The 25,116-nt window shown below is 51.3% G+C and overlaps 5 non-coding genes across 5 annotated transcripts; 2 read left to right on the forward strand and 3 right to left on the reverse strand.

Moving 5' to 3' along the window:
• Positions 1-1,119: 1,119 nt before the first annotated feature.
• Positions 1,120-1,193, forward strand: TRNAN-GUU (transfer RNA asparagine (anticodon GUU)). Its single transcript has one exon. It is a non-coding gene; the product is annotated as a tRNA-Asn (tRNA).
• A 1,274-nt stretch (positions 1,194-2,467) lies between these two features.
• TRNAS-AGA (transfer RNA serine (anticodon AGA)) lies at positions 2,468-2,549 on the reverse strand. Its single transcript has one exon. It is a non-coding gene; the product is annotated as a tRNA-Ser (tRNA).
• A 3,793-nt stretch (positions 2,550-6,342) lies between these two features.
• Positions 6,343-6,414, reverse strand: TRNAQ-CUG (transfer RNA glutamine (anticodon CUG)). The gene has a single exon. It is a non-coding gene; the product is annotated as a tRNA-Gln (tRNA).
• Positions 6,415-10,624: 4,210 nt separating this feature from the next.
• On the forward strand, positions 10,625-10,706 carry TRNAS-AGA (transfer RNA serine (anticodon AGA)). The gene has a single exon. It is a non-coding gene; the product is annotated as a tRNA-Ser (tRNA).
• Positions 10,707-11,980: 1,274 nt separating this feature from the next.
• On the reverse strand, positions 11,981-12,054 carry TRNAN-GUU (transfer RNA asparagine (anticodon GUU)). The gene has a single exon. It is a non-coding gene; the product is annotated as a tRNA-Asn (tRNA).
• Positions 12,055-25,116: the final 13,062 nt, after the last annotated feature.

Raw genomic sequence — 25,116 nt, forward strand, 5'->3', positions numbered from 1 at the left:
CTGTCCTACATAAATGAGGAAAAGGTGAGGTGCTTTTGTTATTCTTTTGTTCCACTCTTTGTTTCTGTGGGGAATTTGCCAGTGCAATATTACTGTCTTCCCTTTCAACAATCAACACTAAAAGAAATGACAATGGCTGTTGAAAATAGCAATTCCAGTCCGAGTTAGCACTGGGAAGATGCCAGCATTTGTTGTTCAATTTTATTCTACTTTTTCCACAGCACGTTTCAGTGGATCAGCATATTTGATTGGGGAGAAATGAAGTAACAAGCAGCCCAAATTGAGCTTGAGCACTCCTGAGTTTTGAGAATGTTCAAATGTGGAAGGCAGGTGCTCGATTCCCTTTCTGAAGATTGGATAAATCTAGAAAGGAAAAGCCAATTTCTGCTTCCCTGGCTCAGAATGAAAATCCTCCTATGGGCCTGGTACTGTATCTACAGCTGCCGAGATCCTCGAGTAGAGCCTCCCCTCCCTTACTTTTCATTTTCACTTCTTGTGGGATCCACAGACCCCCCCTTGCTAGGCTTCAGACAGAGAGGGGCACTGTCCATTCAGTCCACCCAGTTCCTCCTTTGGGGGCTGCCAGGCGAGGTCACACCAGCATCCCTCGTCCAGCCTGGGGAAGTCTTTGAGGGTGATATCCGGACCAAAGCCTTCTACTCCTTGGGCACACTTGTTCCCCATTCACAGCGCCACCTCTTCGAGCAGCCAGCTCCCCATTCACAGCAAGCTGCAGCGCATGGGGTCTCAGGTTCCCCACTCCCTCCCGCTCCCTTTCCTGTGGATAGTGGCCAAGGGAATGCTGGGAAATGTAGTTCCTTCCGTGCTCCAGGGCTGGCTCTCTAGGCAGGGAGCTGACCAAGGAACTACAGCTCCCAGGGCCCCGTGGGCTCTCAGCTCCCAGGCTGGATCCCTGCTGCTCCGAGGCTCCACTTCGGCAGCGCTGCGAGAGGGGAGGAAGCGAGTGTTATGGGCCCGTCTGAGCTTGGGCCTGGCACGGTGGAGCCATTGGAGCCACGGTGAATCCAGTCCTGTCCGGACTAGCGCCTTGCAAGCTCTAGTGTGGGCAGCAGATCTGCCGGCTGCACAGCCTGGGTGACAGCAGACAGGTCTCTAGGTGTCTCTGTGGCGCAATGGGTCAGCGCGTTCGGCTGTTAACCGAGAGGATGGTGGTTCGAGCCCACCCAGGGACGCTGGTAACCTCGTGCTGTTTCCTTGCTCCTCAAGATGTGCCGGGAGCCTCAAAGGCCCCTTTTTGCCACCTCAAACCCGACTCTCTTGGCCTCAGGGGGTTCAGCTGGTGGCCCACAGAGTGCGCTGGATGCGAGTCAGAAACCCATCTCCCAGCAGCCGTGCCGGGGGCTCGGGCTTAATCCTCAAGGCCTAGTGCAAAACCTTCCACCGGGCACGTTTCGCTCCCTTCCCGCTTCTGCCAAGCAGCAAGGGAGAAATGGACGAGATGCACCAGCTCGAAGACGCCTCCCTCCCACTTCCCTGTTGGCTACACACAGCCCTTGGCGTGTCTCATGGCTCACAAGGGAAGCGCGGCCATGCTGCCCCAGCCTGAGTCCCGGCCGCAGCCTGGCGCTTTCCCCAGGTCAGCTCCAAACGTTCTTCGAGAGACGCGCTCGGTTCCCTCACGCCTCGCTGGGAACTAAAGGGAACCTCCCCTCCCCCGCCAGTGCTGCCCTTAGCTGATTTTTCCAGGGGAGGGGACGTGGAATTGACTCGTTTGCTGCTGAGAAGTGAGCCAGGCCAGTTCTCTGGAAGGCGAATGCAGAGCAGTTACACTGGAGGGGCCCAGACCTGCAGTGGGGGCACAGTGGAAATTAATAAGGGGAAGATCATTTGTTAAATTAGTCTTCACTGACAAGATTTGTCTGTGTTTCTATTTCAAGTAATGGTGTTATTTAGAGGAATCAGTACATATTTTTACTGTAGTAATTAAACCCTTAACTTTATTAAATCAAGCCAAAAATTAAGTGTCACTTATTTTTTCTCTGTCCTAGCAGGAATGAATTGAATTTTGTGACTTTCTCAAAAGTGCAGAGAGATTAACTGGGGAATTCAGTCTCCGTGTTTGTGAGTTGATGTTTTCCTCTCACAGGTCAGTGCCTGCATGGAAATCCTAACAGGGATCTAAGGGCTGGTGCACGCTGGGCACTTAACTGGCAGAGCTACGTGTCTCAGGGTGTGAAAAATCCACACCCCCAAATCAATACAGTTAAGCTGACCTAAGCCCTAGTTAGATAGAGCTAAATAGAAGGAAAAATTGTTCCGTCAATGTAACTATTACAGGGATGGGAAAACCCCTCCAGTCAGCGTAGTGACTGTCTACCCAAGGTGCTAGAGAAGTGTCACGGCAACATTTTAAGTGTAGACAGCCAAAGAGACCAGCTCTGGCTCCAGTTCACACTGTGGATGCTCAGGCACTAAGACTACAGTAATAATAACAGCCCAGAGCTTCCGTAGTTGGCAGGATTTGAACCTGCGCGGGGCGACCCCAATGGATTTCTAGTCCATCGCCTTAACCACTCGGCCACAACTACTGGATGTACAGCTGCTCCACTACACTATGATTCAGTTCTCACAGAATTGTCACTTCAGATTGTTTGCTCAGACCAGCTCCCCCAGCACACTCACGGCTGGGCATTAGTGTAAGTGTGTCCATGGCTGAACAGCGAGAATTCCTGCCCATTTCCCTTCCGGCTGCAGCACGATGGCAGTGTGTTTGTGTTAACGACATTGCTGTAGATCAGTGTTCATTCCCCACGTTGACAAGCAGACAGTCCCTTTCCGATTCAAATCGCCAGCACATCATTCCAATAGCAGGGGTCGGGTTTTCTCTGGGGCATGGAAACTTTTCAGGGGGTTGGTGCGTGAACTCAGCCTTGCATTCCATCCTTGATTTTGCATGGACTAACAACAGCAGCATAAAGAAAGAGCCGAGCCAATGTCTCCCCGACAGGGACGTAAGTAGCCACGTCCCTCTGTCTGACCATTGCCATTGCAGGAGAGAAGGGTTCACTGGAATTGAGTGCCCTGGCTCAGACAAGAGACACAGGGAGGTGTTGCTGTTCATGGATCTGTGCAAAGGAAATTGTGTCTCTGTGTGAAATTGAGGAGGGAAATGAAACATCCACATGGTGGCCCAATGCCCTACGGAATGTGGGTGAAGGGCTCGGGCTGAGAAATGATTTAACAGGGGATTGTTTCAATTTATTGCCCTGATTAAAAACTATGGCTAAAAGGCGGCAATTGCTGTTAGTACTGGTACCTGTGTAGGACACCCCGGTGGGTGTCAAGTCCATGGCCTTAACCAGGGGTAGTCGATTCTTTTTATCAAGATCCAAATTTCTTGGTCAAGGTACAGTCAAGGTCTAGACTCCAGAGAAAACAATACACTGAGGTAATAAGAAGTATGTAAAAAGATTTTGCAGTCACTGTGGGCATAGCTATGATCTGTCGTGTTTCACTCTTTATATCTGGCCCCACCGCCAGCTCTGGCGGGATAAGGAACAATTCAGGCTGTCACTGAACTGAAGGCGGGAGATCATTTTTTGACCGGGAGAGGGACTCCTCCTCTTAAAGGTGTTTATCTGGCTGGCAGCCCTGATTCCCAGGTCTCTCCTGAGGGAAGAATGTTTCTATGCAAAACACCAAAACTTCTCAGGGAGAGGAGGGAAAGATGATGGCCACACGATGGGGCCAGTTTGAACCCACAACGTGGTGCTTTCACATGGGATGACTCTGAACATTGACTGATCTCCACTCCCTTGGATTTGAAGAGATGTTTACTTTTGGACTTGGTGAACTGCAAGGCCGAAGCAATTATATCCGGGGTCTCAAACTCCCAGCCTCCGGGCCATTTGCGGCTCGCGAGCCTCCCAATGTGGCCCGCAGGGCTCCAGCAGTTTTGGGGGCGGTTCTCTCCCTCGGCCCCACCTGCTGCCCCCAGATGCTGCCCCCCGCCACTTCAGGGGCCCGGGCAGCACAGCGGAGCTGAGCGGCGTCTTCCTGCTCGCTCCAGTGGCTGCCGGCCCCTCCCTGCGCGTGCTGCCCCTGCCCCGAGCACCTCTGCGGCCAATGGTACGCTGTGGGGGTGGTGCCTGGGGGCAGCAGGGTGCGGAGGTCCCCCCACCTTGGAGCCCCAGGTAAACACCGGACCTCTGACCCCCTCCCAGAGCCTGCATCCCTGCCCCACATAAACCCCTCCCACCGCCAAACTCCCTCCCAGAGCCTGCACCCCCACCCCCTCCACCTGCACCCCCACCCCCTGCCCCAGTCCAGAGCCTCCACCCAGGACCCAAACTCCATCCCAGAGCCTGCACTCCAGACCCCCTCCCCCTCCCAAACTCCCTCCCACAGCCCAGCCTCTCACCCCTTCTACACCCAAACTCCCTCCCAGAGCCTGCACCCCATTCCCCTACCCCAGACCTCCGTTCCCACCCAAACTCCCTCCCAGAGCCTTAGGAAGGTGGGGGGCAGAGTTTTTGGGGGGTGGAGTTTTGGGGAGCGGGTTCTGGGCTGCATGAGTGACATTATTGGCCAACTGGGAGAATTTGAGGATTGACACTGGCCCTAAGGTAAAGTGAATTTGAGACCCTGCTTTAAGGGATTGGAGCAATGCTGGGGAGATGGAAGGGCACAGAGCTGGGGAGCAGTGTGTGATCCAGGGAAAGTTGTTGTTGTGCTCTGGTGACACAGAGCGGGTGTGGGGATTTTCTTAGCTGTGGTGTTTGTGTAGAGATAAAGTTCAAAAACAAAACTGTTCCTGCTCCAGGAGTCCTTTGTTGAGAGTGTAGCTCACTGGTTGAATATTTGCCGGCAGGGCAATGGGTTCCTAGTTCAAATCCAAGCGGTTCCCTTTAAAAACTTTTTTGATTGAAAATCGATTTCCAGACCCATCTCCAGTGTATTCAGGAGTTTTCTGAATGGGGGTGCTTGAAATGAATGTAAACATTCAGTATTTGTCTCGCAAATGTAGAAAACCCAGCAGAGCTGTCCAGCAGCTGAAATCCGCTCCGGTCCTCGCTTCTCCAAGAGGGTCACTCTGTATTTGGGGCATGTGCGACACCTCTGGGACGATGAGAGGTGAAAAATGCTGGATTCCAATGAAAGCTGAGACCACAGGAGGGGAAGGTGAATGGCAGCACCGCACTGGGTCATAACACTCAGACCCGGGGCTTCACTGTCACTACCCCTGTGTTTGCCCTCATTTATATCCTAAGAAACACACCCTCCCCCTCCCCCACATACTGTCACACCCACCTTTTCCCCTGGAGCCCACCCCAACCCTGTCCTACCCCTCTCCCACACACAAGCCATGGGACACAGCCTCTCCGTGACTCACCCAGGTCGGGACTTGCCTCTGCATCGCCCCAACGGGGACCAATGAGCCTACAGATAGAAAAGACTTCCCTTCGCTTCTTCAGAGTCTCGTTAACCTCACCCAGGAGAAGTTCCAGCACCGGGTGGCTCAAAGCACCAACCTTCCCCTCAGCAGTGGAAGGTGGGAACCAGCTCGATCACACGGAAGGAGGCTCCCCACCTCTGTTGCTGCTGTTCTGCAGCATTTAATATGGATTTGTTTTAGCTAATGCAACCCCCTCATCCATACATACATCCATGGAACAAGGAGACAAGCCCCTAACTAGGGGTTCCACTGGTGCAGTGGGTTAGTACATAGCACTTATAGGGCAGTCCTGTGTGGAATAGTGCTGAGGTTGTGAATTCAAACCTCACCTGGAGCACTGGTTTTCTTCAGGCAAATGGCTTCTGCCAATCATTTTGCCCTGTGGAAAATACAATCCCAGCTGAGAAGACACCGAGGGGAATTACAAATATTATAAAGAGAATTACAAATATATAAAATATGCCTACAAATTACAAATTACAAATATTATAAAGAGAATTACAAATATATAAAATATGCCAAATTACAAATATTATAATTATATTATAATTATATTAAAAAAAATTATATTAAATTATATTATATTAAAATTACAAATTACAAATATTATAAAGAGAATTACAAATATATAAAAATGCCTACAGCCTGGCCCTGGCACTCCTTTCTTCAGGTGCCATGTGGGAAAGAGGAAAAGTGTGGCAGCAAGTACAAACTTGTGGGCATCAGGTGAAACAGCGAGAATCCCAACCACCAGGTCAAACCACAGGACTGCAGGCATCAATAGCCAGTTCTAGAGCCCCAAACTATGGCAGCCATCCCACCCAAAGACCTGGCTCCAGTGGGCACGGGTCACCCAGTAGAAGGTAAACAACTCGCTTTTGCTCAGCTGGAGACAGGAGCACTTTGCGCACCAGGGATTTACCATGAGGTCCCACTGAGATTTGAACTCAGCTTGCAGGATTCAGAGTCCTGAGTGCTGACCATTACACCATGGGACCAGCTTCTGCTGCCTTCTCTGGCCATCAGTGACCCTCACGGGGCTGGCTTGTGTAAGGGGACTGTTGGCCCTTTACTAAAACTTTGTGGGGTTTTTTGGTTGGTCAGTTCCCAGTCCCAATAGAAGGGGGAAGGGTCAATGGGAAATCAGGACCCTGAGAGTGACGGTGCCCTGGGGCAATGGTCACCAACAGGTAGGGAACAAGTGAGAATTGGTTGATGGAGAAAAATTCCTGGTGAAAATTGGCAAAGCTGTGGATATTTTGAAAAGTTACAGTGAATTTACACATGAAGATACAAACAGAGAGACAAAGACACAGAGAGAAAGAGAAAATCACACACTGCACAGCCCCACACAGGTATAAACAAAAACCACACACACAGGCAGTGTGTTTGGGGAGGTTTGGGTGGTTTGGGGAGCAAAGATTGAGGAGGGTCAGGGGGGTGAAGAATCACAGAATGGGCCATGCGCTGGGCTCTGCTTGACCCCTCCTGACACAGGTGACTGGTGGATAGCGGAGCATTGTAGATGTGTGAAATCTGCCCTGCACTCGGTAAAGGGAGGGACCTCGGTGTCTTCTCAGCTGGGATTGTATTTTCCACAGGGCAAAATGATTGGCAGAAGCCATTTGCCTGAAGAAAACCAGTGCTCCAGGTGAGGTTTGAATTCACAACCTCAGCACTATTCCACACAGGACTGCCCTATAAGTGCTATGTACTAACCCACTGCACCAGTGGAACCCCTAGTTAGGGGCTTGTCTCCTTGTTCCATGGATGTATGTATGGATGAGGGGGTTGCATTAGCTAAAACAAATCCATATTAAATGCTGCAGAACAGCAGCAACAGAGGTGGGGAGCCTCCTTCCGTGTGATCGAGCTGGTTCCCACCTTCCACTGCTGAGGGGAAGGTTGGTGCTTTGAGCCCACCCGGTGCTGGAACTTCTCCTGGGTGAGGTTAACGAGACTCTGAAGAAGCGAAGGGAAGACTTTTCTATTCTGGCCGATCTCCATCTGTCTCCTGTGGCCCTTCAGGCTCTCTGCTCCCCTGATGGGGCAATGCAGAGGCAAGTCCTGACCTGGGTGAGTCGCGGAGAGGCTGTGTCCCATGGTGTGTGTGTGGGAGAGGGGTAGGACAGGGTTGGGGTGGGCTCCAGGGGAAAAGGTGGGTGTGACAGTGTGTGGGGGAGGGGGAAGGGTGTGTTTCTTATGATATAAATGAGGGCAAACACAGGGGTAGTGACAGTGAAGCCCCGGGTCTGAGTGTTATGACTCTGTGTGGTGCTGTCATTCACCTTCCCCTCCTGTGGTCTCAGCTGTCATTGAATCCAGCATTTTTTCACCTGTCATCGTCCCAGAGGTGTCACACATGCCTCAAATACAGAGTGTCCCTCTTGGACACGCGAGGACTGGAGCGGATTTCAGCTGCGGGACAGCTCTGCTGGGTTTTCTACATTCGCGAAGGGAACTACTGAGTGTTTATATTCATTTCAAGCATCCCCATTCAGCAGACTCCTGAACACACTGGAGATGGGTCCGGAAATTGATTTTCAGTTGAAAAAGTTTTTAAAGGGAACGCTTGGATTTCAACTGGGAACCCATTGCCCTGTAGGCAACTATTCAACCAGTGAGCTACACTCTCAATAAAGACTGCCCTGTATAGCCCAGAGCAGGAACGGCTTTGAACCTGGGGGTTAGTAAACTTTATCTCTACACAAACCCCATGGCTTACAAGATCTCCACACCCGCCCTGTGTCACCAGAGCACAACAACAACTTTCCTTGGAACACATACTCCTCCCCAGCTCTGTGCCCTTCCATCTCCCCAGCATTGCTCCAATCCCTTAAAGCAGGGTCTCAAACTCACTTTACCTTAGGGCCAGTGCCAATCCTCAAATTCTCCCAGTGGGCCAATAATGTAATTTATGCCACCCAGAACCCACTCCCCAAAACTGCACCCCCCAAAAAACTCCACCCCCCCACCTGCCTAAGGCTCTGGGAGGGAGTTTGGGTGGGAGAAGAGGTCTGGGGTAGGCGACTGGGGTGCGGGCTCTGGAAGGGACTTTGGGTGCAGAAGGGGTGAGAGGTTGGGCTCTGGGAGGCAGTTTGGGTGGGAGAGGGGGGTCTGGGGTGCAGGCTCTGGGATGCAGTTCGGGTCCTGGGTGCAGGATCCAGACTGGGGCAGGGGGTGGGGGTGCAGGAGGAGGGGGTGGGGGGTGCAGGCTCTGGGAGGGTGTTTGGGGTCGGGAGGGGGGGTGTGGGAAGGGGGTTCAGGTTCTGGGAGGGAGTTTGGAGGCTCGGGGGGTGTGCGGAGGAAGGGGGTGCAGGCTCTGGGAGGGAGTTTGGAGGCTGGGGGATGTGATGCAGGCTCTGGGAGAGAGTTGGGGATGTGAGGGGGGTATGTGGGGTGGGGATGCAGACTCTGGGAGGGGGTTGGAGGTGCGGTGCTTACCTGGGGCTCCAAGGTGGGGGGGAGCCTCCGGTCCCTGTTGGCCGTAGGCATCACCCCCACAGTGCCCCATTGGCTGCAGGGGGGCTCAGAGAGGGGCAGCACGCGCAGGCACAGCCCCCCACCCACCCACCCCGGAGCCACAGGGAGGGGCTGGCAGCCACTGGAGCGAGCAGGAAGACGCCACTCAGCTCCGCTGCGCTGCCGGGGCCCCTGGAGTCGGGGGGCGGGGGGAGTGTCTGGGGGCAGCAGGTGGGGCCAAGGGAGAGACCTGGTGCCAAAACTGCTAAAGCCCTGCAGGCCACTTTCGGGAGGTTCACGGGCCACAAATGTCCCTGAGGCTGGGAGTTTGAGACCCCTGATATAATTGCTTCAGCCTTGTAGTTTCCCAAGTCCAAAAGTAAACATCTCTTCAAATCCAAGGGAGTAGAGATCAGTCAATGTTCAGAGTCGTCCCACGTGAAAGCACCACGTTGTGGTTCATGCTGGCCCCATCGTGTGGCCATCACCTTTCCCTCCTCTCCCTTAAAAGTTTTGGTATTTTGCATAGAAACTTTCTTCCCTCAGGAGAGATCTCGGAACCAGGGCTGCCAGCCAGACAAATACCTTTAAGAGGGGGTGTCCCTCTCCCAGTCAAAAAATGATCTCCCGCCTTCAGTTCAGTGACAGCCTGAATTGTTCCTTATCCCACCAGAGCCGGAGGATTGAAAGCAACAACATCAAACCCCTGTGTAGCTCACAGGAATGAACACAAACACTCCCTGGTATCTGAAGAGATGTTTAGTTTTACTCTTGGTCAACCGCAAGGCTAAAGGGAAAGGCAGTGGCCCCAGATATAGAGTGAAACACAACACATCATAGCTATGCCCACAGTGACTGCAAAATCTTTTTACATACTTCTTATTACCTCAGTGTATTGTTTTCTCTGGAGTCTAGACCTTGACTGTACCTTGACCAAGAAATTTGGATCTTGATAAAAAGAATCGACTACCCCTGGTTAAGGCCATGGACTTGACACCCACCGGGGTGTCCTACACAGGTACCAGTACTAACAGCAATTGCCGCCTTTTAGCCATAGTTTTTAATCAGGGCAATAAATTGAAACAATCCCCTGTTAAATCATTTCTCAGCCCGAGCCCTTCACCCACATTCCGTAGGGCATTGGGCCACCATGTGGATGTTTCATTTCCCTCCTCAATTTCACACAGAGACACAATTTCCTTTGCACAGATCCATGAACAGCAACACCTCCCTGTGTCTCTTGTCTGAGCCAGGGCACTCAATTCCAGTGAACCCTTCTCTCCTGCAATGGCAATGGTCAGACAGAGGGACGTGGCTACTTACGTCCCTGTCGGGGAGACATTGGCTCGGCTCTTTCTTTATGCTGCTGTTGTTAGTCCATGCAAAATCAAGGATGGAATGCAAGGCTGAGTTCACGCACCAACCCCCTGAAAAGTTTCCATGCCCCAGAGAAAACCCGACCCCTGCTATTGGAATGATGTGCTGGCGATTTGAATCGGAAAGGGACTGTCTGCTTGTCAACGTGGGGAATGAACACTGATCTACAGCAATGTCGTTAACACAAACACACTGCCATCGTGCTGCAGCCGGAAGGGAAATGGGCAGGAATTCTCGCTGTTCAGCCATGGACACACTTACACTAATGCCCAGCCGTGAGTGTGCTGGGGGAGCTGGTCTGAGCAAACAATCTGAAGTGACAATTCTGTGAGAACTGAATCATAGTGTAGTGGAGCAGCTGTACATCCAGTAGTTGTGGCCGAGTGGTTAAGGCGATGGACTAGAAATCCATTGGGGTCGCCCCGCGCAGGTTCAAATCCTGCCAACTACGGAAGCTCTGGGCTGTTATTATTACTGTAGTCTTAGTGCCTGAGCATCCACAGTGTGAACTGGAGCCAGAGCTGGTCTCTTTGGCTGTCTACACTTAAAATGTTGCCGTGACACTTCTCTAGCACCTTGGGTAGACAGTCACTACGCTGACTGGAGGGGTTTTCCCATCCCTGTAATAGTTACATTGACGGAACAATTTTTCCTTCTATTTAGCTCTATCTAACTAGGGCTTAGGTCAGCTTAACTGTATTGATTTGGGGGTGTGGATTTTTCACACCCTGAGACACGTAGCTCTGCCAGTTAAGTGCCCAGCGTGCACCAGCCCTTAGATCCCTGTTAGGATTTCCATGCAGGCACTGACCTGTGAGAGGAAAACATCAACTCACAAACACGGAGACTGAATTCCCCAGTTAATCTCTCTGCACTTTTGAGAAAGTCACAAAATTCAATTCATTCCTGCTAGGACAGAGAAAAAATAAGTGACACTTAATTTTTGGCTTGATTTAATAAAGTTAAGGGTTTAATTACTACAGTAAAAATATGTACTGATTCCTCTAAATAACACCATTACTTGAAATAGAAACACAGACAAATCTTGTCAGTGAAGACTAATTTAACAAATGATCTTCCCCTTATTAATTTCCACTGTGCCCCCACTGCAGGTCTGGGCCCCTCCAGTGTAACTGCTCTGCATTCGCCTTCCAGAGAACTGGCCTGGCTCACTTCTCAGCAGCAAACGAGTCAATTCCACGTCCCCTCCCCTGGAAAAATCAGCTAAGGGCAGCACTGGCGGGGGAGGGGAGGTTCCCTTTAGTTCCCAGCGAGGCGTGAGGGAACCGAGCGCGTCTCTCGAAGAACGTTTGGAGCTGACCTGGGGAAAGCGCCAGGCTGCGGCCGGGACTCAGGCTGGGGCAGCATGGCCGCGCTTCCCTTGTGAGCCATGAGACACGCCAAGGGCTGTGTGTAGCCAACAGGGAAGTGGGAGGGAGGCGTCTTCGAGCTGGTGCATCTCGTCCATTTCTCCCTTGCTGCTTGGCAGAAGCGGGAAGGGAGCGAAACGTGCCCGGTGGAAGGTTTTGCACTAGGCCTTGAGGATTAAGCCCGAGCCCCCGGCACGGCTGCTGGGAGATGGGTTTCTGACTCGCATCCAGCGCACTCTGTGGGCCACCAGCTGAACCCCCTGAGGCCAAGAGAGTCGGGTTTGAGGTGGCAAAAAGGGGCCTTTGAGGCTCCCGGCACATCTTGAGGAGCAAGGAAACAGCACGAGGTTACCAGCGTCCCTGGGTGGGCTCGAACCACCATCCTCTCGGTTAACAGCCGAACGCGCTGACCCATTGCGCCACAGAGACACCTAGAGACCTGTCTGCTGTCACCCAGGCTGTGCAGCCGGCAGATCTGCTGCCCACACTAGAGCTTGCAAGGCGCTAGTCCGGACAGGACCGGATTCACCGTGGCTCCAATGGCTCCACCGTGCCAGGCCCAAGCTCAGACGGGCCCATAACACTCGCTTCCTCCCCTCTCGCAGCGCTGCCGAAGTGGAGCCTCGGAGCAGCAGGGATCCAGCCTGGGAGCTGAGAGCCCACGGGGCCCTGGGAGCTGTAGTTCCTTGGTCAGCTCCCTGCCTAGAGAGCCAGCCCTGGAGCACGGAAGGAACTACATTTCCCAGCATTCCCTTGGCCACTATCCACAGGAAAGGGAGCGGGAGGGAGTGGGGAACCTGAGACCCCATGCGCTGCAGCTTGCTGTGAATGGGGAGCTGGCTGCTCGAAGAGGTGGCGCTGTGAATGGGGAACAAGTGTGCCCAAGGAGTAGAAGGCTTTGGTCCGGATATCACCCTCAAAGACTTCCCCAGGCTGGACGAGGGATGCTGGTGTGACCTCGCCTGGCAGCCCCCAAAGGAGGAACTGGGTGGACTGAATGGACAGTGCCCCTCTCTGTCTGAAGCCTAGCAAGGGGGGGTCTGTGGATCCCACAAGAAGTGAAAATGAAAAGTAAGGGAGGGGAGGCTCTACTCGAGGATCTCGGCAGCTGTAGATACAGTACCAGGCCCATAGGAGGATTTTCATTCTGAGCCAGGGAAGCAGAAATTGGCTTTTCCTTTCTAGATTTATCCAATCTTCAGAAAGGGAATCGAGCACCTGCCTTCCACATTTGAACATTCTCAAAACTCAGGAGTGCTCAAGCTCAATTTGGGCTGCTTGTTACTTCATTTCTCCCCAATCAAATATGCTGATCCACTGAAACGTGCTGTGGAAAAAGTAGAATAAAATTGAACAACAAATGCTGGCATCTTCCCAGTGCTAACTCGGACTGGAATTGCTATTTTCAACAGCCATTGTCATTTCTTTTAGTGTTGATTGTTGAAAGGGAAGACAGTAATATTGCACTGGCAAATTCCCCACAGAAACAAAGAGTGGAACAAAAGAATAACAAAAGCACCTCACCTTTTCCTCATTTATGTAGGACAGTCTTACCATATGGATCCAGATATCCTCCAATCACACAAGCTGAAAATTGTTCCACTTTACTGCAGTTCTGTAACCGTGCAGGGACCAGTCCTGTCTGTGTTCTGTGCACATCCAAAATTCCTCCTGAATTCAGAAGAGCCTTGCTTTTGTGACCATACTACCTGATATTTTCAGCCCTTGTAAGGTTCTGAAAAGAAGAATTTTAATGAAAGAAAAGGTAAAAGAATCACCTCTGTAAAATCAGGATGGTAAATGCCTTACAGGGTAATCAGATTCAAAACATAGAGAATCCCTCTAGGCAAAACCTTAAGTTACAAAAAGACACAAAAACAGGAATATACATTCCATTCAGCACATCTTATTTTACCAGCCATTAAACAAAAGGAAATCTAACTCACTTCTAGCTCGACTACTTAGTAACTAACAGTTGTAAGGCTGCATTCCTGATCTGTTCCCGGCAAAAGCATCACAGACACAGACAGACCCTTTGTTCCCCCCCTCCAGCTTTGAAAGTATCTTGTCTCCTCATTGGCCATTTTGGTCAGGTGCCAGCGAGGTTATCTTAGCTTCTTAACCCTTTACAGGTGAAAGGGTTTTGCCTCTGGTCAGGAGGGATTTTATAGCACTGTATACAGAAAGGTGGTTACCCTTCCCTTTATTTTTATCACAGCCCACTTGGAGACGTCTTCCCCCAAAATACCCCCCAAGCCCTACACACCCCCTTTCCTGGGGAGGCTTGAGAATAATATCCTCACCAATTGGTTACAAAATCATCAAAGACCCAAACCCCTGGATCTTGGAACAATGGAAAAATCACTCAGGTTCTTAAAAGAAGGATTTCATTAAGAAAAAGAAAGGTAAAAATCATCTCTGTAAAATCAGGATGGAAAATACTTTACAGGGTATTCAGATTCAAAACACAGAGGATCCCCCTCTGGGCAAAACCTTAAAGTTACAGAAAACAGGAATAAACCTCCCTCTTAAAATAGGGAAAAGTCACATAAAACAAAAGATAAACCAATCCGCCTTGCCTGGCTTACCTATACTGGTTGCAATATTGGAGACTTGGATTAGGGTGGGTTGGAGAAGGTGGATTTCTGTCTGGCCTCTCTCAGTCCCAAGAGAGAACAACACCTAAACAAAGAGCACAAAACAAAAGTCTTCCCCCTGCCCCAAGATTTGAAAGTATCTTGTCCCCTTATTGGTCCTTTGAGTCAGGTGCCAGCCAGGTTATCTGAGCTTCTTAACCCTTGACAGGTAACAGGATGTTGCCTCTGGCCAGAGGGATTTTCTAGCACTGTATACAGACAGGTGGTTACCCTTCCCTGTATATCTATGACAGTGACCGTACAACCTGATATTTTCAGCCCTTGTAAGCGAAGCAGGTTTACATTCAGTAACTGGGCAGAAAGGAAGCCGGTACTGAATGCTCCACTTCCTTGCCGGTATGCCGCTGCACCTTTTCTTACCGGTACGCCGTCCCGTCCCCTACCGGCTTCCTTTCACCTCTGACCCCAGGGGTAGGTAACACTGCAAAGGAGGAAAACCTGAGACGCAGAGAGCAGCAGGGAGTTGTCTGCGGTCACACAGTGAATAGCACACAGGGCTCCTGGCTCCCTGGCCTCCGTTCTGGCCACTAGACAACACTACCCGTGCTCAGCTGCCTAGGGGTTAGGTGTGGGGATACAGCTTTAAAGGGTATGGGCCATATCCTCAGCTGGTGTAAATCGGTGTATCTCCACTGACTTCACTGACACAAGTTTAGAGCAGCCGAGGATCTGACCCAATATGCAGAGTTTGATTGAAAACTGGGAGAAGGAGTTAAGACACTTGCTCATACAAGCACCATCATTCCCTTCTCACGGGAGGATGAAACAGCCCTGTGGCAAGGGGATGGAATTAGCCCCAAGAGGGGAATCCTTTTGGTCCTCTCCCGGCTGGAAGGGTCATGGAGGGACAGGACTGAGGTGCTTTGGCAGAGCTGTGAGAATAAGTGCTGGGCTCAGTAAGCAGTGAGTGTGAACATGGCTGACGGTCCTGGGAGAGAGGGGAATCCAGCCAGAAAAAGGGAGAAATTCAGCCACCGTCCCAGGCTCAAACCACCGTCCTTTGCATTGACAGCAGAACACACTGATGGAGTGCGCCACAGAGATACAAGGCTGCTGCACATCTGCCTGCCAGTGCTGAGCTCGCAAGGCACTAGTCTGGAGGCTGGGGGCTGTGGGTGCAGATCCAGCAGAGTGGTGCAGTGGCAGCATGCTGGGCCCATAACCCAGAGGTTGATGGATCGAAACCATTCTCTGCTAGGCTTGTTTCTTTTTGCTCTGGGCCTTCAAGCAAGGCAGCGACCAGCAGAGCGCCAAGAGCCTAGGCCATGAGGCCAGAGGCGGCTAAGGCGGGGGCCTGCCAGGGAGCTCCCCGGCACCTCTGGCTGCCTGGGCTGAAGGCAAGAGGCCTGCGTGTGGTGAGGGCCCCTGTCCCAGCCTGAGGCAGCCGTGCTTCCTCGTCCCCTTTTCCCACCCTGCTGCTGCAGGAGAACACGAGGGAGGCTCTCGGGACGCTGGGCAGCTCTGGGCAGCTCTGTGTGGCTGTCGGGGGAAAGAGCCGCAGCTCCTGACTCAACCTGCCTTTGACTCGGGGGGCTCTGCGCTCCGTCAGCCGGGGCAGGCCAGGCTGCGGCCGGGACTCAGGCTGGGGCAGCATGGCCGTGCTTCCCTGAGGAGGCATGAGACATGCCAAGGGCTTTGCGCAGCCAACAGGGAAGTGGGAGGGAGGCGTCTTCAGCCGGCGGCGTCTCATCTGTTTCTCCCTTGTCGCTTGGGCAGCGGTGGGAAGGGAGCGAAACGTACCCGGCTGAAGGTTTTGCACTTGGATTAAAGCTGAGTCCCCGGCGTGGCTGCTCCGAGACGGGCTTTTGCGGTGCGGCCCCCACACTCTTCCAGCCAGCAGGTGAACCCACTGTGTCCAAGAGGGACACCTTCAAGGTGGCAAAAGGGGGGACTTCAAGGCTCCTAGCAGACCTTGAGGAGCCCGCAAGGAGCCTTCAGTGGCATCCCTGGGGGAGCATAACCCCCCCCTCCTTTCCATTAACAGCTGAACTCACTGACCCATGACACCACAGAGACACCTACCAGCAGCTGGTTTGCCAGGGCCGCTGCCCAGCACCCTGCACCACTCCCTGCCCATGCCAGAGCCTGCAAGGCACTAGCTTGGAGTCAGGGCCACTTGGGGCTGCTGAAGAAAAGCCAGCTGAGTGACTCAGAGGAACCGTGCTGTGCCCATAGCACAGAGGTCGATGAATCAAAACCCTCTTCTGCCGGCACCGGCCTCCTTCTTCTTCCACTGGGCCTTCAAGCGAGGGGGCGGCTGGCACAGCGCCAAGAGTCTGCCCTGTGGGGCAGGAGGCGGCTGATGCCCGCAGCCCGCTGGGGAGCTCCCAGAAGCTATTAAGGGACAGAGACTCCTAAATGCCCTGCGTTACAAGGGATTGGGGTTCACTGAGGCCAGTGAGGGGGTCACTATGTCGGCCTTGTAACCCTGGGTGTCGGGTCGATGTGCAGCTTTGATCTAGAGCTCGGATCCCAACAACCGATCAGCTGCCCACTGCCTCCCGCTGGGTCTGCCCCACCTGGTTACTCCTTACAGGCTGACCTGACCCCCCTTCCCACCCCAGATTCCCCCCTAATCATCCTACTGGCACTCAGAGCCACAGATGTGGAGGTGCTGGAGGAGGGAGGTGTGACTCTAGGGTGGGGTTCTTCTCTAAAGATGGCTGCAGAAAGGTGGTGCTCAGCTCTGTCAGCGACCTGCCCAATTGCCAGGGGATGCAGACATTTCTGTAAGGCACATAAAGCGGGTATTTGGCTTCCAAGCTAATGTGAGGCATGTGCATTTATGAGAGGGAATTTCCAACCTGCTAGCAGTTAAGCCATAGCACTCCAGTGGCCTAATGGATATGGCATTGGCTTCCAAAGGCAGAGATTGTGGGTTCAAGTCCCACCTGGGGTCTCCTTCCTCTAGAGAGTAAAGAAACCTTGGTCTTATTTTCAAACATGTGTTAGGGGTTGGTCTGGAAAATTTAAAGAAAATCCCAATACCCTTAGCATGATGCGGACACTGGCTGTTTCTGATCTTTTACTGTTCATTGAGAAATATTTCCTTAATGATGTTATGGAATATGGGGGCGGGCTATGAAGGCACCGTTCTTCCTGCTTTCACCCTTCGAGACAACATGGCTACATGGCATGGGGCCAATGCGCACCTCCCAGCCAACTGCTAGAGAAGACAACAGCAACACAGGCAGGGATGGCAGCAGGGCAGACTGCAGCTCCAAGAAGAAGGTGGTACCAGGTCTCATCAATGGGGAGGTTTCCACTCCAGCATGCACAAGGCTGACCCATCAAGTGTGGTGTGTGCTGCAGCGTGCCCCTACTCACTACAAATGATGGTGGAGGGCAGCGTGAGGAAAGCTTGCACTAGTGTTGCATGTATCTGCGCCAAGGGTAAAGGGCGGACATGGTCATGCAGGCTGGGCCTGACACTTCACAGTGCTACATTCACGCCGAGTACGCCTCAAATGCTACACCAAGGCTGGCGAGTTCTCCATGAATTCCCATGTGAGCACACACACTGCACACACACACACACACACACACAGTGCCACTGCCCACCACACACACTGCACATGCCCACCACACACACACACAGTGCCACTGCCCACCACACACACTGCACATACACACACACACAGTGCCACTGCCCACCACCCACACTGCACATACACACACACACACACAGTGCCACTGCCCACCACACACACTGCACATACACACACACACAGTGCCACTGCCCACCACACACACTGCACATACACACACACACACACAGTGCCACTGCCCACCACACACACTGCACATACACACACACACACAGTGCCACTGCCCACCACACACACTGCACATACACACACACACACAGTGCCACTGCCCACCACACACACTGCACATACACACAGTGCCACTGCCCACCACCCACACTGCACATACACACACACACACAGTGCCACTGCCCACCACACACACTGCACATACACACACACACACACACACAGTGCCACTGCCCACCACACACACTGCACATACACACAGTGCCACTGCCCACCACCCACACTGCACATACACACACACACAGTGCCACTGCCCACCACACACACTGCACATACACACACACACACAGTGCCACTGCCCACCACACACACTGCACATACACACACACACACAGTGCCACTGCCCACCACACACACTGCACATACACACACACCCCATGCGTGCTGCGCACACATCGACTGAAGCCAAAGAGACACAAACTGCACACTGAGGAGGCGGCTGGTTTGTTTACAAGCTGCTTTTATTTACAAAGGTACTGAAGTGTGAGCTGTTTTTTTTTCGAGGGCAGAAACGCAATGGATGAGAATCTCATGTCCCTGAGCTGCCAGGTGACAGTGGCAGGAAAAAAATGCAGTGCAATGAATTTTAAAAAGACACTAGTAAATAATTTAACAAAGAGAAGTAATTAAATACAAAAATCCAGTTGACACTCATTCTGGAGGCTTGTTCCCACCACAGAGAGCGAGGGGCAGGGAGCCACTGGGAAAGGCAGGTGGTGAAGTCTGAGGGAGCATATTCAAGTTAAACAAATTGTAACAGCCAGCTACAAAATACTCCATTCTGGTAACAAAATACAGAATATATAAATCTACAAGGAATACAGCCACACACAGCTCAAAAAGGGTGTCCACTTAACAACAGGTTTCAGAGTAGGAGCCGTGTTAGTCTGTATTCGCAAAAAGAAAAGGAGGACTTGTGGCACCTTAGAGACTAACCAATTTATTTGAGCATAAGCTTTCCTGAGCTACAGTTCTCATCCTCGGATGCATTCAGTGGAAAATACAGTAGGGGGATTTTATATACACAGAGAACATGAAACAATGGGTGTTACCATACACACTGTAACCAGAGTGATCACTGAAGGTGAGCTATTACCAGCAGGAGAGCAGGGGTGGGGGGGGTTTGCAAACTGGATACAATTAATTTAGGCTTGACTAGAGACTGGGAGTGGATGGGTCATTACACAAAGTAAAACTATTTCCCCATGTTTATTCCCCCCACTGTTCCTCAGACGTTCTTGTCAACTGCTGGAAATGGCCCACCTTGATTATCACTACAAAAAGTTCCCCGCCCCCCCTGCTGGTAATAGCTCACCTTAAGTGATCACTCTGGTTACAGTGTGTATGGTAACACCCATTGTTTCATGTTCTCTATGTATATAAATCTCCCCACTGTATTTTCCACTGAATGCATCTGACGAAGTGAGCTGTAGCTCACGAAAGCTTATGCTCAAATAAATTGGTTAGTCTCTAAGGTGCCACAAGTCCTCCTGTTCTTTTTGCGAATACAGACTAACATGGCTGCTACTCTGAAACCTGTTATATATTTGCAGCAAATATTGTATAAAGGTTGTTGTGTAAGGGGTCTATGGAGAGGTTATGATTAGCTGATTATGATTATGCTATCTGTCTGCATGCATCATTTTTGTAGTTGAAGTTATACATATTGGCTATGTACTTCTAAATCAACGTGTTTTGATTCTGAAGTAGCCTTAGTAAAGCATTTGGTCAGCTTCTTGAGAAAGGAATGTGCAAATTAAGTGCCCAATCAAGAAACACTTAACTGACAATGGATCTTGGAAAACTCCAATCCATATAAGAAGTCTTCCTGGGAACCTGCAAGGTAGCATGTGGGCCATGGCTGCCACCTGTAAAGAACTAAGTCATGCATGGACATATGACTTGCCCATGTGACTCCAGACTCCATTTCGCTGTAATTTTCCACAGTAAGCACAAAGAGGTGTCCTTAAACCTGGAAGAGACTATAAAAGGCAGCTGCCTTACTTCTATCTTGTCTTCAATCCTGCTTCATACCTCTTGAGGGACTTTGCTACAAATGGAAGTTCTGAACAAAAGGACTGAATAACCTATCCCAGCTGTGGATATACTCCAGAAACTTGATTTGAACCTGCAGTTTATTCTATCACTTCTACAAGCCTGAACCAAGAACTTTGCCATTATGAAGGCTTCCATTTAACCAATTCTAGCTCTCATCTCTATCTTTTTCCTTTTATAAATAAACCTTTACATTTTAGATTCTAAAGGATTAGCAACAGTGTGATTTGTGGGTAAGATCTGATTTATATATTGACCTGGGTCTGGGGCGTGGTCCTTTGGGATCAGGAGAACCTTTTTTTCTTTTACTGGGGTATTGGTTTTCATAACCATTCATCCCCATAATGAGTGGCACTGGTGGTGATACTGGGAAACTGGAGTGTCTAAGGGAATTGCTTGTGTGACTGTTGGTTAGCCAGTGGGGTAAAACCAAAGTCCTCTCTGTCTGGCTGGTTTGGTTTGCCTTAGAGGTGGGAACACCCCAGCCTTGGTCTGTAACTGCCCTGCTTTACGCAATTTGTCCTGAATTGGCACTCTTAGTTGGGTCCCACCAGAACCAGCATTGTTACATGCTCTCTGGTGGGAAATTAAAAACAAAAAGAAGCAGAAACCTCTCCCCCCTGCCAGCACTCCAAAAGAAGCAAGGTGCTACTTAAAGAAATGAATAGGCAATTACATACACATACTTCTCTAGGAGAAGGCAAACACAAGGGCGGGAACTCGGGAGTAGGGCTGAGGCAAGGGCGGAGCCTTATGGAAAGGGGCGGTGCAGGAGCAGGGCCTCAGGTGAAGGGGCGGTGCTAGGGCAGATCGTAGGAGGAATGGGCGATGACAGGTTTGGTCACAGAGACCCCCTTGGGAATGTCACCTGACATGCTGGAATTACCTCTGAGCCCATTTTCCCTGCCAGTTTGGGGCTCCAGAACCCTGCCTTGTTGAGCCAGACATGCCAGCCTGCTGCAACACAGATCCAGGTCTGGTCCACACCCCCAAAGCTGCAGACTTTAACCAAAACCTGCTCAGCAGGTCACCTATCTCCAGCACCCAGACACCCAGCTCTCAAGGGGATTCAACCTCCAAATAAATCTGTTTTACTCTGTGTAAAGCTTATACAGGGTAAACTTATAAATTGTCCACCCTCTATAACACTGATAGAGAGATCTGCACAGCTGTTTTGACCGTGGGGATAATGGAACACCTCCTGTTCGACCTGCTCCTTGGTATTGATTTTTTCTGTGAAGCTCAGGTTAAAGTATTTGCCTGCAGCAGGAGGGAGTGTTCTGCTGGGACCCCCAAGGGAAAGGGTAATGTCTCAGGAATTGCTGAGAGAATGGGAGAGAGTCTCCTTGATTCTTCTGCAGCTGGGGGAAGCTGTGTGTTTCCAGGGGGGAGAGTGGTTGAGACCAACTCCTACGCTGCAGCTGGTGGCAACACCACATCACGAAGGGATGGGGGTGAAATGCCTGCCAGGGAGAGAATTGTCCAGGTTGTTAGCTGCAGCAGGTTACAGCTGAACCAGAGACAAAAGTGGCTCTGGGGAGCAGGGCACAATGTAGCCCAGAGGAGAGCCCAGAGAATCTCAGAAACCACTGAGGTGGGTGAGGATTCCTGTGACTCTGTAACACAGGGAAGCGGGGTGCTTGCAAGTATGGGAGGGGCTCAGTCTAGCTCCTTCCAGCAGAAGGCAACATGCCCTGGTTGCAGGGGAGGTGTTGTCAGTGATTAAGGAAATGGTCCCAATTGTTAGCTGGCAGAGTTCTGCAGCTGAAGGAGGGGGCCCAGAGGAGGAAACTGGGGAAGGAATAGTGGGGGTACAGGAATGTCTCCTCATGAGTCACTTGGGGCAGGACACTAGGAGGATGGCTGGGTCAGCATCTGTGCACCCAGGCATGCAGCCTGTGACCCAGGTTTTGAGAAGGACCTGTGTAACTGACTTCCTGGAGGGGAGCAGTCACACAGCTGGCTTCTCAGGGACAGAGAAAGGGGTGACAGAGGGTACCCCAATCCAGGTCCCAGTTTTTTCAGGACGCTATGTCTGATACGTTTTTAAATAAATGTGTCTCTTTACATCAAGATGCAGCTCCACACCTGTCACAGCAGAGGAGTTGAGGCCAGGAAATTGCTAGGTGGTCGTCTGCCAGAATACAAATGACCCAACTCATGGGGGTGGGGGGCTTTCCCCCAGGCTGGTGAGACACAGAGAGCAGTTATGGGAAAGCTGCTGGGAAAGGGTGAATCCGATCAAAAGTTAAACACCCCTAGCCCAAAGAGCACGGATCACAGCCCTCTAGGGGGCAGGGGAGGACTCAGTGCTGGGAGGGGGAAACACAGGGTAACCCCTAAAGGGGAGCTGCATTTCCTACATATGTTCAGTCCTGGGGTTGGGAGACTGCTCCCCACAGGGCCAGCCAATGTGCAGGACACCCCTGGGCCCTTATCTTGCCAGATCCTGAGATATCAAAATACCAGAAACATGAGTAAATTAAGAGCCCACACAGAGGGGGACGCTGGAGGGAAAGAAAAGCCAGTGACTGATTACCTGGGAGAGAATCAAAGGACACCATGGGTAACGAACAAACTAACCTCAAACTACACTATCGGAACGGAGGGCGTGGTATCCTAAAGATACTTGTAAACACCCATCTGTGGTGATAAATTTTGGTATTAATGTTAAGTTTTGAGGCTAAGAATTTCAACACGGATGTTACACCATATGATGATGCTACTTTTCCATTAATACCTGTAAACCAGTTTAAAGTTTATCACAGCAGAGAAACCATAAAAAAACCTGGTTTGCTGTGTGTGAATGGGGAAACTGAGGCACGCTGCCTCCTGGCCTTTATGGCTGGATGCCGAGAGAACTATAACCAGAAACTGCCTTCAAGATAGTCAGTGACTAACCCTCCTTCAGTAAACTAAGAGGGGAGGTCTGATGCTCTGTACCTCGAGGGAACACCCTACACCCCCATGTTCATCTTTATAAAATGATTGTGTGGCATCCAATGCAAAGCTTGTCATGTGGGATATCTTCGGAAGGCTCATGATGCACTAAGCATGGTTGGTATAGTGATGTTATAGTACTTGTTACAGTAAAGTTATAGGATATAATTTTATGTATATAGTTATGAGGCTGAAAATGTATCCTCATGGCTTAAAGCAAGCCCATGCAAAAGCTCTCCAAGAACAGAGAGGCAGTTCACACCTCGTCAGGGGATGGATGGGACAAACCCAGCCCAGCCTCACAGGAACAATGGACACTGGCTTAGGCAGCAACAAAAGAATCTGTTAGACCCTGGAGGGAATCACCTCCTTCATTTGGGCAGTTGGGGACTGATGAGGTAATGCTCACCTGACTCTGAAGGAGGGGCGGGGACAAAGCCAAGAGAAAAGAAAGGGCATGATAAAAGGGAAAGACATTTTGCCAGTCTGTCTCTCTTCTGCCTACATCTACAGACACCACCAGCACCAAGAGACTGAAACGCTGATCAAAGGGGAGAGCCTGACTGAAAAGTAACCAGCCAGCCTGTGGTGAGAAGGCTCAAAATTTGTAAGGGCACTGAGAGTGTTAAGATCAGCTTAGAATGCGTTTTGCTTTTATTTCATTTGACCAAATCTGACTTGTTAGGTTTTAAGTGATTAGAAGTCAAAGCATATCTTTATAGCTAATAAATCTATTTGTTTGTTCTACCTGAAGCAGTGCATTTGGTTTGCAGTGGTCAGAGGCTCCGCTGGGGATAACAAGCCTGGTCCATGTCAATTTCTTTCTTAAATTGACGAATTCCTATAAGCTTGCAGCGTCCGGTGGGCATAACTGGACACTGCAAGATGGAGGTTCCCAAGCTTGTGTCTGGGACCGGAGATATTGGCTAGTGTCATTGGCTTGCAAGTAGCTGGGATCAGCTTACAAGCCAGACGCTGTGCATGAGCGGCCCAGGAGTGGGGGGCTCACAGCAGAGCAGGGTAAGGCTGGCTTCCAGAGTCAAAGATTGGAGTGACTGAGCAGATCACTGGTCTGGTTAAGGGAACGTCACAACAATCAATTGTTTTAGTTAATGAGAGCCACCAAGATTCCAAGCCACCATGAATGGCCCCCACTTTGCATAATTACAATAGGACTTTAGAGTAATACTTCATATTTCTAGCTTCAGAGACAATAATGATACATTCATACAAATAGGATGGACACACTCAGTAGATCATAAGCTGTGTAATGAGACCTTTTGCATAAAGCATATTCCAGTTACATCATAGTCACACTTATAACCCTATTTTTATAAAGCACATGCACTGTCATGGGGGGAGGCAGAGGGCAGGAGACGCTGGCATCTTGAGACTGGAACCACAGCCGCAGCACTCTGGGGTGAGGGGCTGGGCAGGAGGCATGGGAGAGGGGGTCCCCTGCCCTGTGCCCCACACCACCTTCTCCATCTGCCTCAGTCACCATCCCTTCTCTTTCTACCTCATTGCCCCCACCCTACCCTCTGCCCCACTCCACCCATCCCTCCAGCCCCAATACACCCCACCTCCCCTTCCTTGACCCTGCTTCCGTCTGCAGCTACCTCCCCCGTCTTCCCCTCCCCACTCGGCCTTCCATCCCTTCTCCACCCAGCTCCCCGCCTTCCCAGACTTCCTCTCTGCGGGTGGGTGCCCTCCTCTTCCTTGCCGATGGATGCAAAGGCTTCAGTGCATCCCCAGCGACGGCTCAGGAACACCCATCCGGCCCCATGCACTTGACGAGCCAGCGGGTTGTTCAAAGTCCCATCCTAATTCCTGGCACTGGGAGCAAGGGGCTGGGATGGGCCTGCCCTTGGGCAGCTCTTTGGAAGTGGGGCAGCGGCCGGGGCACTGGGACATGTACAGTGGGGGAGCAGAGAGCCACTGAACGAACCTGCAAACCTTGGATAGGATGGAAACTCCTTCCTGCCAGGGAGTGTAGCAGCCCG

Source organism: Natator depressus, chromosome 16, assembly GCF_965152275.1.
Source record: "Natator depressus isolate rNatDep1 chromosome 16, rNatDep2.hap1, whole genome shotgun sequence".
Classification (NCBI taxonomy): Eukaryota; Metazoa; Chordata; order Testudines; family Cheloniidae; genus Natator; species Natator depressus.